Genomic DNA, 14,286 nt, shown 5'->3' with positions numbered 1-14,286 from the left:
GCTCACCAAGTAATGACTAAATCCACACTAACTCAACTGAGGCATTAGCAAGCCTTTGTATTCAGATTCTGTACTTGTCTCATTGCTTCCTTGAACTCCATGATATCAAATTGGGACTGAAATAGACAAAAAAATCCACTTCTTGAACGGCGGTCATCTACACTCACTGCCCAATCTGCATCAGTGAAAGTGCTGAGCAGATTTCATCATGTCTTGAGAATGCTTCAAAAACTGCAAAATGTGTTTTACTGATGTCCAGTGAATCTCTGTTGGTGCATGAAGATACTGGCATACTTTATTAACAACAAAAGCTATGTCAGGTCTAGTCATTATGAGATACCGAAGACCACCAACAATGCTTTGATATCTTGTTGCATCATCGTCCCACAATATACTTCCATCAATACAGATAACTTTTCCAAAGTAGACATTGGTGTAGTGAAAGTCCTACATTCCACTATATTAGCACCACTAAGAAGTTCTGAGATATACTTCTTTTTTACCAACCATAGATTCTTGCCTTCATAAACAACCTCGATCCCCAAAAAATAATGCAGAGGAATAAGATCTTTAATAGCAAAGTCAGTCCTGGCACTACTATAGAACAGGAGGCGTTCACTGTCGGTTCCAAACTGGTTTTCACTGTCAGTTTTGGAACTGGCAGTATGCAAGCGGCAGTGATAATCGAGTTGCTATCACTGCCGATAGTTATCGACTGGCAGTAATGGTATTTTCCAGAAACAAAAAAAGAAAAAAAAATGACTGCATCCGCTCCGTTGCCGCGCATCCGGCGACCACCACTACACCATCACTGCCGTAAGATCAAACATTCACATCCACAGAAACATTCACATTCACATCTACATAGAAAGATTCACATCCACAGAGAAAGAAATTAACAACCTATGACTAAGTAATTAACATATAATGAAGCTTGATTAGCATCTTCTACCTCAGTGCGCACACTGTGATGTTCTTGAGGTGCTGCCGCATCGCTCGGAGCAGCTTGCCGAACCTCTTGATCTCGCCGGAGCGAGATCTCCTCGGGCACTACCTTGTACTTGAGGTACTCCAACCCGAGTTGCTGGGCTGGCTTGCCGTAGAAGGCGTCGGTGGTCCAGTCGAGCCCCACAGGCACGATCTGGAGGTGCACTGACCCTGGGCTCATGAAGAAGAAGTGGGTGACCGCAGCGTCGTGCACGGTGACCATGGCATCGGTTGAGGCCAGTGCGGTGTGGCCCCCTCCGATCTATCTCCCCATGGCGCCCCACCCCTTCATGCCCACCTCCAGCCATGCCACCTCCTCCTCCTCCCAGATCTAGATCGAAGGAGATACGAGAGAGAGGAGAGATGGAGAAATGAGAGGAGAGAGAATGAGATAAGAGATAAGGCTGAGCGTGTGAAGAGATAAGGTTCGCGAGGATCAAGCCGCGCGAGGTGAGGTGAGTTGGATAAAAATGTCGGGTCCAAACTTACCTTTAGTGATAATATCACTGCCGGTTGTTAATATGAACCAGTGGTGATAGTTAAGTATCATTGTGGTTCTTATTAATAACCGACAGTGATGTCATTTTTCTTACAAACAAGCAGTGATACTATTATCACTGTCGGTTCTAGCTGAATCGACAACGATAAACCAGCATATAAGGTATATTTTGTAGTAGTGTGAGCTGTTGTAGCAAAGTATCTCTAGCTTGAGGAGATGAATTCACTACGATCAGATCATTAATATAAATAAGGACAAATACATTTGTACCTTCTCGGTTAAGAATAAAGAGTGATGTATCTGCCTTGGACTATTCAAAACCAATCTCAAGTAGCTTGGAACTCAATTTTGAATACCATGCATATGGTGCCTGCTTGAGTCCATATGTAGCCTTCTCCAATTTGCATATATAATCTTGGCGCCTTGGATCTAAGTACCATGGGGGTTGCCACATATAGAAATTTTCTTGAAGATCACTGTGAAGAAACACATTCTTTACATCCACTTGCCGCAGCACCCAACCACATGAAACAACTATTGACAAGATAAGTTGTATTGTGGTTGGTTTAATCACCAGATTGAAAGTATCCACATAGTCGACTTTATACCTCTGTTTGAAGCTCTTTCCAACAAGTCATGCTTTATATCGTTCGATAGAGCCATTGGCTTTCCTTTTCAGCTTGTATACCAACTTAGAATCAATGGGATTGAAACCTGAACGAGGAGGAACCAAGAACAACAAACTCTTCATCCATTGCCTTTTTCCACGCATACTGTGCAAAAGCTTGTTGACAAGAAGTGGGTTCTATGATATCAAGCAAATGAGCCTTTGTTGTTGAATATGCTACAGTACCATTGGTAAACACTTTAAGCTTGTGAATGTTGTGTTGCAGTTGAGTTTGCATACCATGCTGACGCTGCACAACCTGTTGTTGTTCAGAAGGTGCATCTTCACCTGTTGCAGAACTTGACAGAGTACAAGATGAACTAGATAACTGTGTATTATGACTATCATTAGATTGATCAATCTCACTACTTTGGGAAGGAATATTGGGTAGCTCACCAGGGTTTAAAAATTTGTTTGACAACTGAAATGCGAAGGTCAACGATTTCTTGAAATTCACAAAATTCGGTGAGAATTCAGCCAAATTCACTTGATCAAGAAATTTCGAATCGATCGAGCGAAAACCGACTGCATTGACTGCATTTTGGTCAAATTAGTAAAAAACAGTTCAAATTTCTTGATTTATCGAGAGCATTTGTTGAATTTCAGTAAAGTTTAAGAAAAACAAAAAACAAATTCATAAAGAATCACAAAAAAAAATCAGAAAAATAGAAACAAATATGGCATGACATTTGCTATATTTTGTTTAATCTCTACCATCAACTCAACATATATATCATACATAAGTTGTCATTCCATTGTAAATCCTTTTATATTCGACGAATGTCAAAGTTCCATTTCTATTTTGTATGATTTAGTATGTGTGGTTTGGAATCATTTTGCTAATTCAAAAATCATTAAACCAATTTCTATGTTAAAAATAAAGAAATATGACACAAATCAATTCATTACAAACTTTATCACTCACCCCATCCAGCTGTGCCGAAACAAACCGTTTGCACTGTGCATTGGGCCCGTTTTGGCCTTTTTATTTTTTCGTGCTTTTTTCAATCCATCAATGTTTGAGCACATATTTTCAGATGCAAATGACATTTGTTTTTGAATTTTTTCACACATAGTCTTAGAATTATCTCTAGTTTTTTATGGATTTTTTTTTTCAAATCCAATTTGAATTTATTTGAATTCAAATACAAATTTCGGTTGCATTACAAAACCGGACCACACCAAATTGACCAAATTTCATACTTTTTGACCAGTTTTCATCAAATTTGTGAACCCTGAGCTCAACAGGTCTAACAAGGGTTGGCAGAAGAACATAATCAAATATGTGTTTGGTCATTTGTAGTAGATGAATTATGAAGGGTGGCAAAAGGGAACCAATTTTCATCAAACACTACATTTCTGGATATATTGACATGACCAAATGGAACATGGAGACGCTTGTATCCTTTATGCAGACTACTGTACCCAATGAAAAATGCATTGCTTTGATCATTACTGTAGCTTATGCGCATTGTAAGGTCTCAAATTTGGCCAACATGCACATCCAAACAACTTAAGGATTGTGTAATCATGTTTTATGCCAAATAGCTACTTAAGAAGGGTAGCATTGTTGATATCTTTGCTAGGAAGATGATTGATTAGATAGGCTGCTAAGAGAAAAGCTTCATCCCTAAATTTCTTGGGAACTGAAGAGTGTGCCAACAACGCTAGCCCCACTTCAACGATATGACGATGTTTTCATTCTGCAGCCCCATTTTGTTGGGGTGTCTGAGGACATGCGACATGGTGTTGGATTCCTATCCCTTTGAAGAAAGAGTGAAGCTTGCGATACTCACCACCCTAATCTGATTGGACAGTGACAATTTTCTTGTTAAAAGCTTGTTCTACTTGGGATTGAAATTGAAGAAAGATATCAAACACATCGGACCTATACCCGAGTGGATAAATCCAAGTATACCGACTATAACTATCAATGGAACTCACATAGTAATAAAAGCCATTAGCCAATTTTGTTTCTAGACCCCATACATTGGAGAAGATGAAAGCTAAAGGTTCTGAACTTAGACTGGATGAGTGTTTGAAAGGTAATTGATGACTCTTTGCTAATTGACAGGCATCACAAACCGAAGCACTACCTTTATTGGACACTGAGGATAACCAATTTGACTTCAAGAGATGATGTAGAACTAGTGTAGAAGAATGGCCAAGCCGATTGTGCCACTGTGCTTCAGAGAGAGAGAGGTCATCATCGAAAGACACCTTTTTGTGTAGAGACGCATTAGCATAAGGAAGGGGATATAAGCCTCTCTCACATTTGCTGCACATAAGATGGTTATTCATGGCTCGATCCTTTACAAAGAAGTGATCAAGATGAAACTCAAAGAAAATATTATTATCTTTAGCTAAACTATGAACATAAATGAGATTTTTCATGACACTTGGGACATGAAGAATATTGTTCAGTTTCAGATTTTTGGTAGAATTAGAGATGTGAGATTGAACAATTTAATGAATAGTCATACATGCACCATCAGCAGCATGCACCTTGTCCTTGCCCGTGTAGTGCTACTTCATAGTGAGACGATCTAGCTCACTTGTAATATGATCGATGGTGCCAATATTGGCGTACAAATTCATGTCAACACCATATGAGGGAGCAACAAAAGCAGCATTGTATCCGATCTACATGGTAAGCATGATCAAACCTATAAAAGCATTTTGGTGCCATGTGATTAGTTCTCCCACAGATCTGACATGGTTGCCGATTATTGTAGTAGTTGTTGTTGATGCTACCTTGGTTGTTGTAGTTGTTGCTACCTTGATTGTTGTTATTGTTGTTTTTCTTGCTAGTGTAGTTGTTCCTTCCACGCTCTCTGCCGTGATTGTTCCTTCCACCATGTCCACTCTTTGATGAGAAGTTGGCAAAGGAACCATCAAGTTGTAACTCCGAGTGGCGCTACACCATACGCATGTAAAAGCTCAGAAAATGAGCATAGACATCGCTGAGAGTAAAATCATCAGTGCACGTTGTCATCGATGTCACAAACGGGTCGTACTCTTCGCCCAGGCCAATGAGAAGGTAGGAGATGATCTCGTCTTCTCTGAGTGGCTGGCTAGCATATGCTAATACATCAGTGAGATGTTTTACCTTGTCAAACTAATCTGTCGCTGATTGATCATTCTTCTTCAAGTTTGCCAATTGCATACGGGTTTGCATCACTTTCGCCTTGGAATGTGATGCAAACATCCGCTCCAGTGTCTTCCATACCTTGGTTGATGTGGTAAGGAACAACACTTGGGAGAGAACTTCTACAAAGAGCGATGAGAGCAAAGCACCAAGCACCGTTTGATCTTGCTAGTACCAGACAAGAAACTGAGGGTTGGTGATCTGTGTGGTGCTTGACTCTGTCGTCTGTGTGATGAGTTTTTCCAGACATGGGACATAACTATTAATGAATCCTTCAAATAATTGGCTTCGAAGGTAGGGCAAGGTATGTGCCCTCCATAATAGGTAGTTCTCATGGGTGAATTTGAGATTGAGAAAGTGGCTAAGAGATGGGGATGAGAGGACGCCAGAGATGGATGAGGTAGCACCAGTGGTGGTGAAGTTGCTTGTGATTGACATGGTGGTTTAGATCGAATTGGGCTCTGATACCATGTAAGGAATAAAGTTTTGGTCATGGTTGGCCTAATCAGAATGATTGTCGCCTAAACCTTTTATATAGACATTGTATATTTTGAATAACCAACAGGAACATCCGAGAACAACTTAGTTGAGATTTACAAGGAATTGTTACAATCTTTGAAAGCATATGGTTAGAGATAAAGTTTACATATAAAGCTATTATATACTTTAACAGAGATCATGTCTCAAATGAACTGGATCCAGTAGCCTCCATGGTCAACAATAGTTGGTGAGCACATTTTGGATGTTTCAGCACCGCAATGGCAATGGTCGGTGGGTTCTCGCTCACATGCATCTGGAGACAATAGGGAATTGGGTAAGACAATGACTCGAATTCAACGGTTGAATTAATAGTTGTAAATTGCAATATTGTATATATCATGCTTGTCTCTAGCATGATGCTTCAACTGTTTTTTATTAGCAGTTGCATCAGGGGATGACAGTGGACAAACTTACGCAAGCAAAATATTAAGTTGATAGTGACATGAATTCTGAACAACCCCACATGCCTAATCCTACCATGATTGGCATCCATTCTCATCTAATCCTCGTCCTCCATGAAACCATGCTTGTGCTTGACCACCACCACCACTACCACCACCACCACCACAACAACAACAACAGTAGTAGTAGTAGTAGTGGTAGTGGTAGTGGTAGTAGTAGTAGTAGTAGTGGTAGTAGTAGTAGTAGTAGTAGTAGTAGTAGTAGTAGTAGTAGTAGTAGTAGTAGTAATTGAAGTTTTGTTGAACAAATAAAGAGATAGTGTCGTGCTTATATGAAATATAAGCTATAACTGAGAGCTAGATTTAAATTTCTCTTTATATCTATATCGGGGTTATATCTATAGTACACTTCTATGTTTATGAAATTGTCCACTCATAGCATAGAAGATATGGACAAAATGCGGCTAATGCTCCTTTAACGACATTTGGTCATGTGGAGCTTTCAAATATATGTAGTGTTGAGCATGTTCGAGTGTTTAGTCGGTACGAGGGTGACTAGATTGGATTGGCAAGGAGAGCAAAAGCATCAAGCAAAGTATGAGCAAAGCTAGCACGAACTTTCATCATGTGGAGAGCTGTGTTAGGAAGTTGTGCGTGCAGCCCCATGGGTTCCTTGCGAGCGTCTTTTCATGACAAACGCATCACTAGAAGCTGTAAACATGTCACCTCCATGCTCACGCACACCCCAAATCTTTCTGAGCTTCTCCACTGATTTGTGCGTCAGCTGCCGCTCTGATAGAAGGAAAACTGTCATCCCATTTTCTCCAAGTTGTTAGCAACAAAAGAGTTGAGAATCTTACTGTGGTGCCGACACTTGTCACGCAAAGAAAATGTTCAACGAAGTGATCTTCCCTAGGTTCCAAGTGCCTTGAGTTGTGATTAGTGATTATGGTTCCCAGTTTATAGACATAACATTTCGTAAGATTCTATCTGCATTTGAAGTTGACCATTGAGTGGCAACCGCTTATCACCCTCAAACTAGTGGCCAAGCGAGAACCTCAAACAAGCAAATAAAGAACATTCTTCAAAAAAGGTAGATAGCGTCGATAAGGCTTCCTGTCCTTGCTTGTGAAAACTAAAAAACAAAAGGAAATCAAAGCTCCCAAACATCCAATGGGTTTATAGAGCATCCTTCAAAACATCCATTGGCATGACTCCATACCAAATGGTCCATGGAAAAACTTGCCATTTATCGATCGAGATGGAATACAGAACCATTGGGCCATTAGGGGGCTGCTTGGTTGCCTGGAGATGGGGCTGGCCATACCCCACGCGTTTGGATGCCTAGGCGCACGCGCGAGCCTGTCTCGAGACATGCAAAATCACTGTTGCAGCCTGGCTCCCAATCCTGAGTCAGGCTACGCTAATGATGGTATTATCGTACAATTTGTGAGTATTAACTCATAGTAGTACATTTTAAATTGGATTAAGGCTTAATATGATAAATTAAGTACTATAGAGTGTATTTATTCAAAATAAACATCATATTAACACTTGCTTTTTATTTTAATCTCATACAACATATACTCATGAGGGCAACCAAACACAATCTTTCTCAGCTAGGCTGAGCACATAGAGCCAACCAAATAAATAGCATTTGATGCAAATAGTCTGGTTCATTAATGAGCCTGGCTCACTAGATACATCAGGCTAGGCCATGCGGGCAACCAAATAGACCCTAGAAGGATGAACCTAGACCTTTAGGTGGCAAGAATTAAAATGAGAAACCAAATAAGCAAGCTTGAAGAGTGGTGTGAGAAAGCCTATCATAGTGCCAAAATTTATAAAAAAATAAACTAAATGATGGCACGATAAGAGAATCATAGAGAACAATTCCATTCGGGGGATAGCCCTTTTTGAATCAAGGGTGAAACTTTTTGGTTATGGAAATATTCGAAGCAAATGGGAACAAGAAGCCCGATTTTGGATAACAACAGCTCAACTTTCACGGTTAATGATCAGCGCCTAAAAGTTTTTTTCTCAAAACCAAAAATCCATTCTTGAGGATATAGACATCCTCGAATTTCATGAGGGGTGAGAGAGACTTCATGGTCTAGGTAAAGACCTTAAAGAAGCGCTATGCAGGAGACAACATGTCCTTTTTGTAAATAAATAATAACTTTTACCCCTTCTATTTCCTCCTCTTATAAAAAAGGTTTAATTTGCCTGGCCTCAAACTCAGGTCAGCCGGTGTTGCCCCTAGCTTAGGCTATCCGGTTGCAGGTTAGGGCCGATAGGCCTACACTAAGGAACCCTATTAAAGAGATGGAGGAGTGGGTATTTTTGAAAATTTTGGAAGTTGGGGATAAGGATAAGGTAGCGAGTTATTTGGATCATAACAACTTAGTTATTTGTCCTCTTTTTCTCCCTAGAGGTAGCTTAGCCTTCAAAACCCAAGCACCCGACCTTGCTCCTCCTCCAAACCTCGGTAACCCAGAAACCAAAGGTCCTCCCTTCTCAGACTATCCAACCTTTGCCTCCGGGCTAGCCGACCACTGGATAGCTCATGCCCAAGTGATCGTCTCCATCATGTACCGAACCAGTGGCAAGGCACCTCTTCACGCCAACATCAGAAGAAGCTACCTTGATGATCCTCTAGCTCAACAAAGGATACACTTGTCTCACATGCGAGAAAGTCTGGGATACGAAAGAGTGGAGTGACAATGCTGAACTTTCTAATCACAAGGGCAAGAAAGTGGCAACTCGACCTTTGGCCAAGGGGTATGCCAAAAACTTTCACCCTAAGGTTCCCTTTAAATTTAGTGGTGACAAGAGGAAGCATGTTGATCTGGCATCTGAGGGGTCATAGGAGGACTCCAGCCATTTGCCACCACCACAAATACAATGTCACCTTCCCCCTTCCCCTATCATCACCGTGGAAGGAGAGGAAGAAGAGGAGCCAAACCGAGGGAGAAGAATGAGAAAGTTGAACAAGAGCTTGCGAAGGCCCGCATGGACATTAGTGAAACAAGAGTTATAAATTTCTCATTCATCTCCCTCATTTTGGCAACATACTTAACCCATTGGTCCTCCTCTTCTTACTCTCATTCCATAGCGTGGATGGGGTAAGCCATATCTGCTATGGTGGCAATGGGCTGGAGTCCTCCTGCGATCCCTAGGGTGCCAAATCAACACACCCCTCTTGTCACCATTGGATTTAATGGTAACCTTAGGGTAAAAGTTTTTGGCATACTCCTTGGTCAAAAGCTGCGCTACCACTTTCTTGCCCTTGTGGTCAGCAAGTTCAACATTGTCGCTCTAGTCTTTTCGTAGCCCGAACCTGCTCGCATGTTAGGCGAGCATATCCTTCATTGAGTTGGAGCCATGAGTGGTGGATGATCTTTGGGATAGCTTCTTCTGGGGTTGGAATGAAGAGGCATGTTGCCACTTGTTTGGTACGTGGCAGAGATTATCACTTAGGTGTGAGAAGCCCATTGGTCAGTTGGTCTAGAGGAGAGGTCCATGCGACCATGTCATGCAACTTCCTTAGATGCGCAATGCGAAACACAAAGGAGACTGGGTGGCCTAAGGAGGGCAGATGGGTGGCTGAGAAGGGAGGTCAACTGGTTTCTAGGTTCCCAAGGTTTGGAGGAGCAAGGTCGAGCAATGGTATGTCGAGGGTCAGGCAGCCTCTTGGGAGAAGAGGACAAACAACTTAGTTGTTATGATCCAAAGAATTTGCTACCAAATCCTTGTCCCCAACTTCCAAAATTCTTAAAACCTCCCACCCCTCCATCTCTTTGATAGGATTCCTCGATGTAGACTGGCCGACCCTAACCTACAACCAGGTGGCCTAAGCTAGGGTGACACCAGTCGACTTGAGCCAGAGGCCGAGTGAGTTAAATTTCTTTATAAGAGGAGAAAATAGAGTTAGTAAAAATTATTATTTATATACAAAAAGGATGGGGTGCTTTCCACATAGCACTTCTTTAAGGTCTTTAGCTAGACTGCGAAGCCTATCTCACCCCTTATGAAAATTTGAGGACGTCCTCATCCTCAAGAATGGATTTTTTGCTTTCGAGAAAAAACTTTTAGGCACTAGCCATTAACTATGAAAGCTGCACAATTGTCATCCAGAATTGTCATGGCTCTGTGTTCTTTGACTTCATATTCCCATTTGCTTGGAAGATTTCCATGAGCAAAAAGTTTCAGCCTTGAGTTGAAAAGGATGACTTTATAATTCTCTTGTCGTGTCATGCCATCACTTAGTTTATTCTTTATAAATTTTGGCACTATGATACGCTTTCTCACGTCACTCATCAAGCTCACTTATTTGGTTTCTTCTTTTAATTCCTCGCACCTGAAGGTCTAGGTTCATTCATTTAATTGCCCAATGGGCCTGTATTCCATCTCAATTGACAAATGGCAAATTTTTCCGTAGACCTGCTGGTAAGGAGTCATTCCAATGGGTGTTTTGAAGGTTGTCCTGTATAGACAAAAGGGCATCCGAGAGCTTTGATTTCCAAGCCTTACATGCACTATCTAATTTCTTTTGAAGAATGTTCTTTATTTTCTAGTTTGAGGTTTCGGCTTGGCCACTAGTTTGAGGGTGGTAAGCGGTGGTTGTCACTCGATAGTCAACTCCTAACATAGAAAAAGTCTTATGGAAGGTTTTACCTATAAAGTGGGAATCACCATCACTAATCGTTACTTGAGGAACTCCAAATCTAGGGAAGATCACTTTGTTGAACATTTTCTATACATGAAAAGTTTCAGCAGCATCGCAGATTCTTAACTCTTATGTTGCTAATAACTCAGAGAAAATGGGACAACAATTTTGCGTTCTCTTCGAGTGGCAACAGACGCACGGATTAGTGGAGAAGCTCAGGAATATTTGGGGTGTGCATGAGCATGGAAGTGACATATTTACAGCTTCTAGTGACGCGCTTGTGCTGAAAAGATGCTCGCTAGTCCCACGTGAAATTTTGCCTTGGCTTCGAAGGCCTACGCTTTAATCCATTTTCTTGGTATGCCATTGATATTGGAATTTTATGAGCCGTGAAGTAATGCTTGAGCTTTCACGAAGCCATGACCACTGCATGCACCATTTTCTATAGCTTGGTGTAATGTACTTTCGCTTTGGAGAAGGATTCAGAGATGAAGTAGACAAGGAACTGTTGGATCCCATTCCTGATCTCCCTTTCTTGTACTAGGACTGCTCTAGCATCCAAAAGTAAAATGATGATGTATAATAGTAACCCATCCTCTGGAGTTGGACTGACCAAGGTGGTCAAGTTAACAAGGTATTTCTTTTAAGGGGTTAATTAATTTTTTACCACCCTTATGAATGGCAACTTTCCAAATGCCATCCTACGTGAGTGCTTAGCCCAAATGCCACCTGGTCCCTATGAAAACTTTGTTGTTTACCACTTTGAGCACCTTTTTTCCCACCACATGGCATTTTTTTTCTCTTTCTGACGTGGCAACATATGCAAATTAACCCTTATGCCCTCTTCTTCTTACTAGGGCGACACCAGGCTATCGCGTCTCCCTCATGTTGTGGCCAATAACCCCACATGCGTGCTCCACCAGCCATGGCCTCCCACCTTGCCCCCACCCTCTCCCAGCCGCACCGCACCCCATCATGACCCGACGAGGTCGAGCTGCACTGGCCTGAACGTGCATAAGGAAGCAGCAGGAGGGACGCTGTCTGGGCCTTCTTCTAGATCCGGGTGAGCATCACCGAGGTGGGTGCGCAAGCTTTGGGCACCACCGTAGAGGTGGCCAAGCGGCACCGAAGGTGGAGGAATCAGTCATCACACGACATAATAGTAGTCCATGGTAGTAGCAACGAGACATCGATGGAGCAGCGACGGCTGGTTTGAAGGAAGAAGAGCAGGAGGGAAAAGGAGAGGGCGATGGGGGAGAGTGGTGAGGAGGAAGGATGGAGGTGAGACGATGATGGTGGAAAGGAGCAAGATCTCGTTGGCTATGGCGATGGGCAATTTGGCTGGGGAGGTGCGTGGGGGAGGAGAAGTAGTCCGACGAGGAGATTTGGCTAGGGAGATGCACAATGACTGATGGTTTAATAGATGAAGATGGTGAGTGGCAGTGAACTGTGGCATCAACGAGGCCATCCTCGTCTGCAGCAGTGCCAAGGAGCAAGAGTGTGTCGCTGGCATTGGGTGGTTGCTCGATTAGCCTGGTGGCACCGCAGCGGTGAGGTGAAGGCTATGCAAAGGTGAGGTGGCGATGAGGTGGGGGAGGAGAGAGGAGCGCTTGTGCCTTGCGCGCACAACGACGCTGCATCGAAAGGGCATAAGGGAATGAGATTGGCGTGACGGTAGGTGACTCATATGGTTAGACTTGTTGCAGCAGCACAAGGAAGAAGAAGAGGGCATAAGGGTCAAAATTTGCGTCTGATGCCACGTCAAAAAGAGAAAAAAATTGCCACGTGGCAGGAAAAAGGTGCTCAAAAGTGGCAAACGAGCAAAGTTTCATAGGGACCCAATGGCATTTGGGAAATATACTCTCATAGAATGGTATTTGGGAAGATGCCATCTATAAGGGTGAATTTTTTTTAATTAACCCTCTTTTAAGTCTTCAAAGGCCTCTTGTTGCTCTTCTGTCTAGGAAAAAGGTTGGAGCCCCTAAGCGTCTTGAAGAAGGGTAAGCTTTTTTCCACTAAGCAGGCTATAAGGCGACTTAGCATGGATAACTTGCTAGCTAAACATTGGGCGTCGTGAATGTTTCACAGCGATTCCATGTCGAGGACAACCAAGAGCATATTAGGATTTGCTCTGATCCTTCTTTTGGGTACCAATAAGTCGAGGAGCTTCCTAGAGCGTACTCTGAAGACACACATCTCTGGGTTTATGTGAATGCTCGTCGATGTAAGGTTTGCAAAGGTTTCCTACAGTTCTCAGAGATGGTCAGGTTTGAGCTTGCTCTATACAATGATGTCATTGACATACGCTGTTATGTTATAGCTGAATTGTGCAGATAATACTTTCTTGACAAGTTTTGTGTTGAGGTAGTGCTTGTGTTGCGCAATTGGAAGGGCATGCATACGAAGCAAAACATGCCAGAGGGCATGATGAAACTGGACTTTGCCTTGTCTTCATGTGCCATCCACACCTGGTGGTATCCGAAGTATAAGTCATGAAAGCTCATCATTTCGCACCTAACGGTGGAGTCAACCAGCTAGTCTATCCTGACAAGTGGGAAAACTGTTCTTTGAGCAAGCTTTGTTGAGATCGATGAAGTCAACACACATGCGTCATTTGCCATTGCTCTTCTTAACTAGGACAGGGTTAGCCAACCAGCCCGTGTGCACAACTTCACGGATTTGCTTTGCATCCAAGAGCTTCTGGACTTTCACCTTCTTAGCCTCCTACCATTCGATGGACATTTTGCACAACGTCCAAGGTGACATCCTTCGTGCGAACTTTAAGGTTGCTTCCAAATGTCACCAAGAGGGAGATATTTCTTAGCGTGTGAATTGGCTAACCGGCAAAAATGAGAAGCGGAGTCTCGACCAGTTTGAGGGGACTTCAGGGGATACCCATTAGGTCAAAGGCCTCCATAAAGATGAGATCTACATAGTTCCCTCCATCGATTAGGATATAACGAATTTAAGACCCAGAGATGTTCATTACGATCACAAAGGCATAGGTGTGCAGGTAGTCCAATTGTCAAACATTATTTCTGGGTTCCCTTATGCCTTCTATATGAATCACTAGATGAGTAGCTGATATGAATAGTTTACAACAAAATAATACCCTAGCCATACTTAGAATAAAATATATTACCTGATTAAAGCCATACATCACTCTTGTGATTTAGGATTCTTTACATCCACGACTGACCATTCAATTGAAGGAGAACTCGATAGTGAAAAACTCACTAAAAAGCCTAATGTCACAGGCAACTTGGGTGTGAACATAATCTTCTATGATTCACCATCGTACTCAAAGTCACATTCCAGCTTCCTATTTGAATTCAATAAGCAAATTTTAGTACAAAAGGTACTTACCAAGCCTAA

The 14,286-nt window shown here is 42.3% G+C and overlaps 1 non-coding gene across 1 annotated transcript; it reads right to left on the bottom strand.

The window, feature by feature from the left end:
- Positions 1 to 5,084: 5,084 nt before the first annotated feature.
- On the bottom strand, positions 5,085 to 5,223 carry LOC133927878 (small nucleolar RNA Z247). The gene has a single exon (XR_009911374.1). It is a non-coding gene; the product is annotated as a small nucleolar RNA Z247 (small nucleolar RNA).
- Between the last annotated feature and the right edge of the window lie 9,063 nt (positions 5,224 to 14,286).

Source organism: Phragmites australis, chromosome 8, assembly GCF_958298935.1.
Source record: "Phragmites australis chromosome 8, lpPhrAust1.1, whole genome shotgun sequence".
Lineage (NCBI taxonomy): Eukaryota > Viridiplantae > Streptophyta > Magnoliopsida > Poales > Poaceae > Phragmites > Phragmites australis.
The sequence above is the reverse complement of the archived record's forward strand: the minus strand, read 5'-3'. Positions and strand labels throughout refer to the sequence as shown.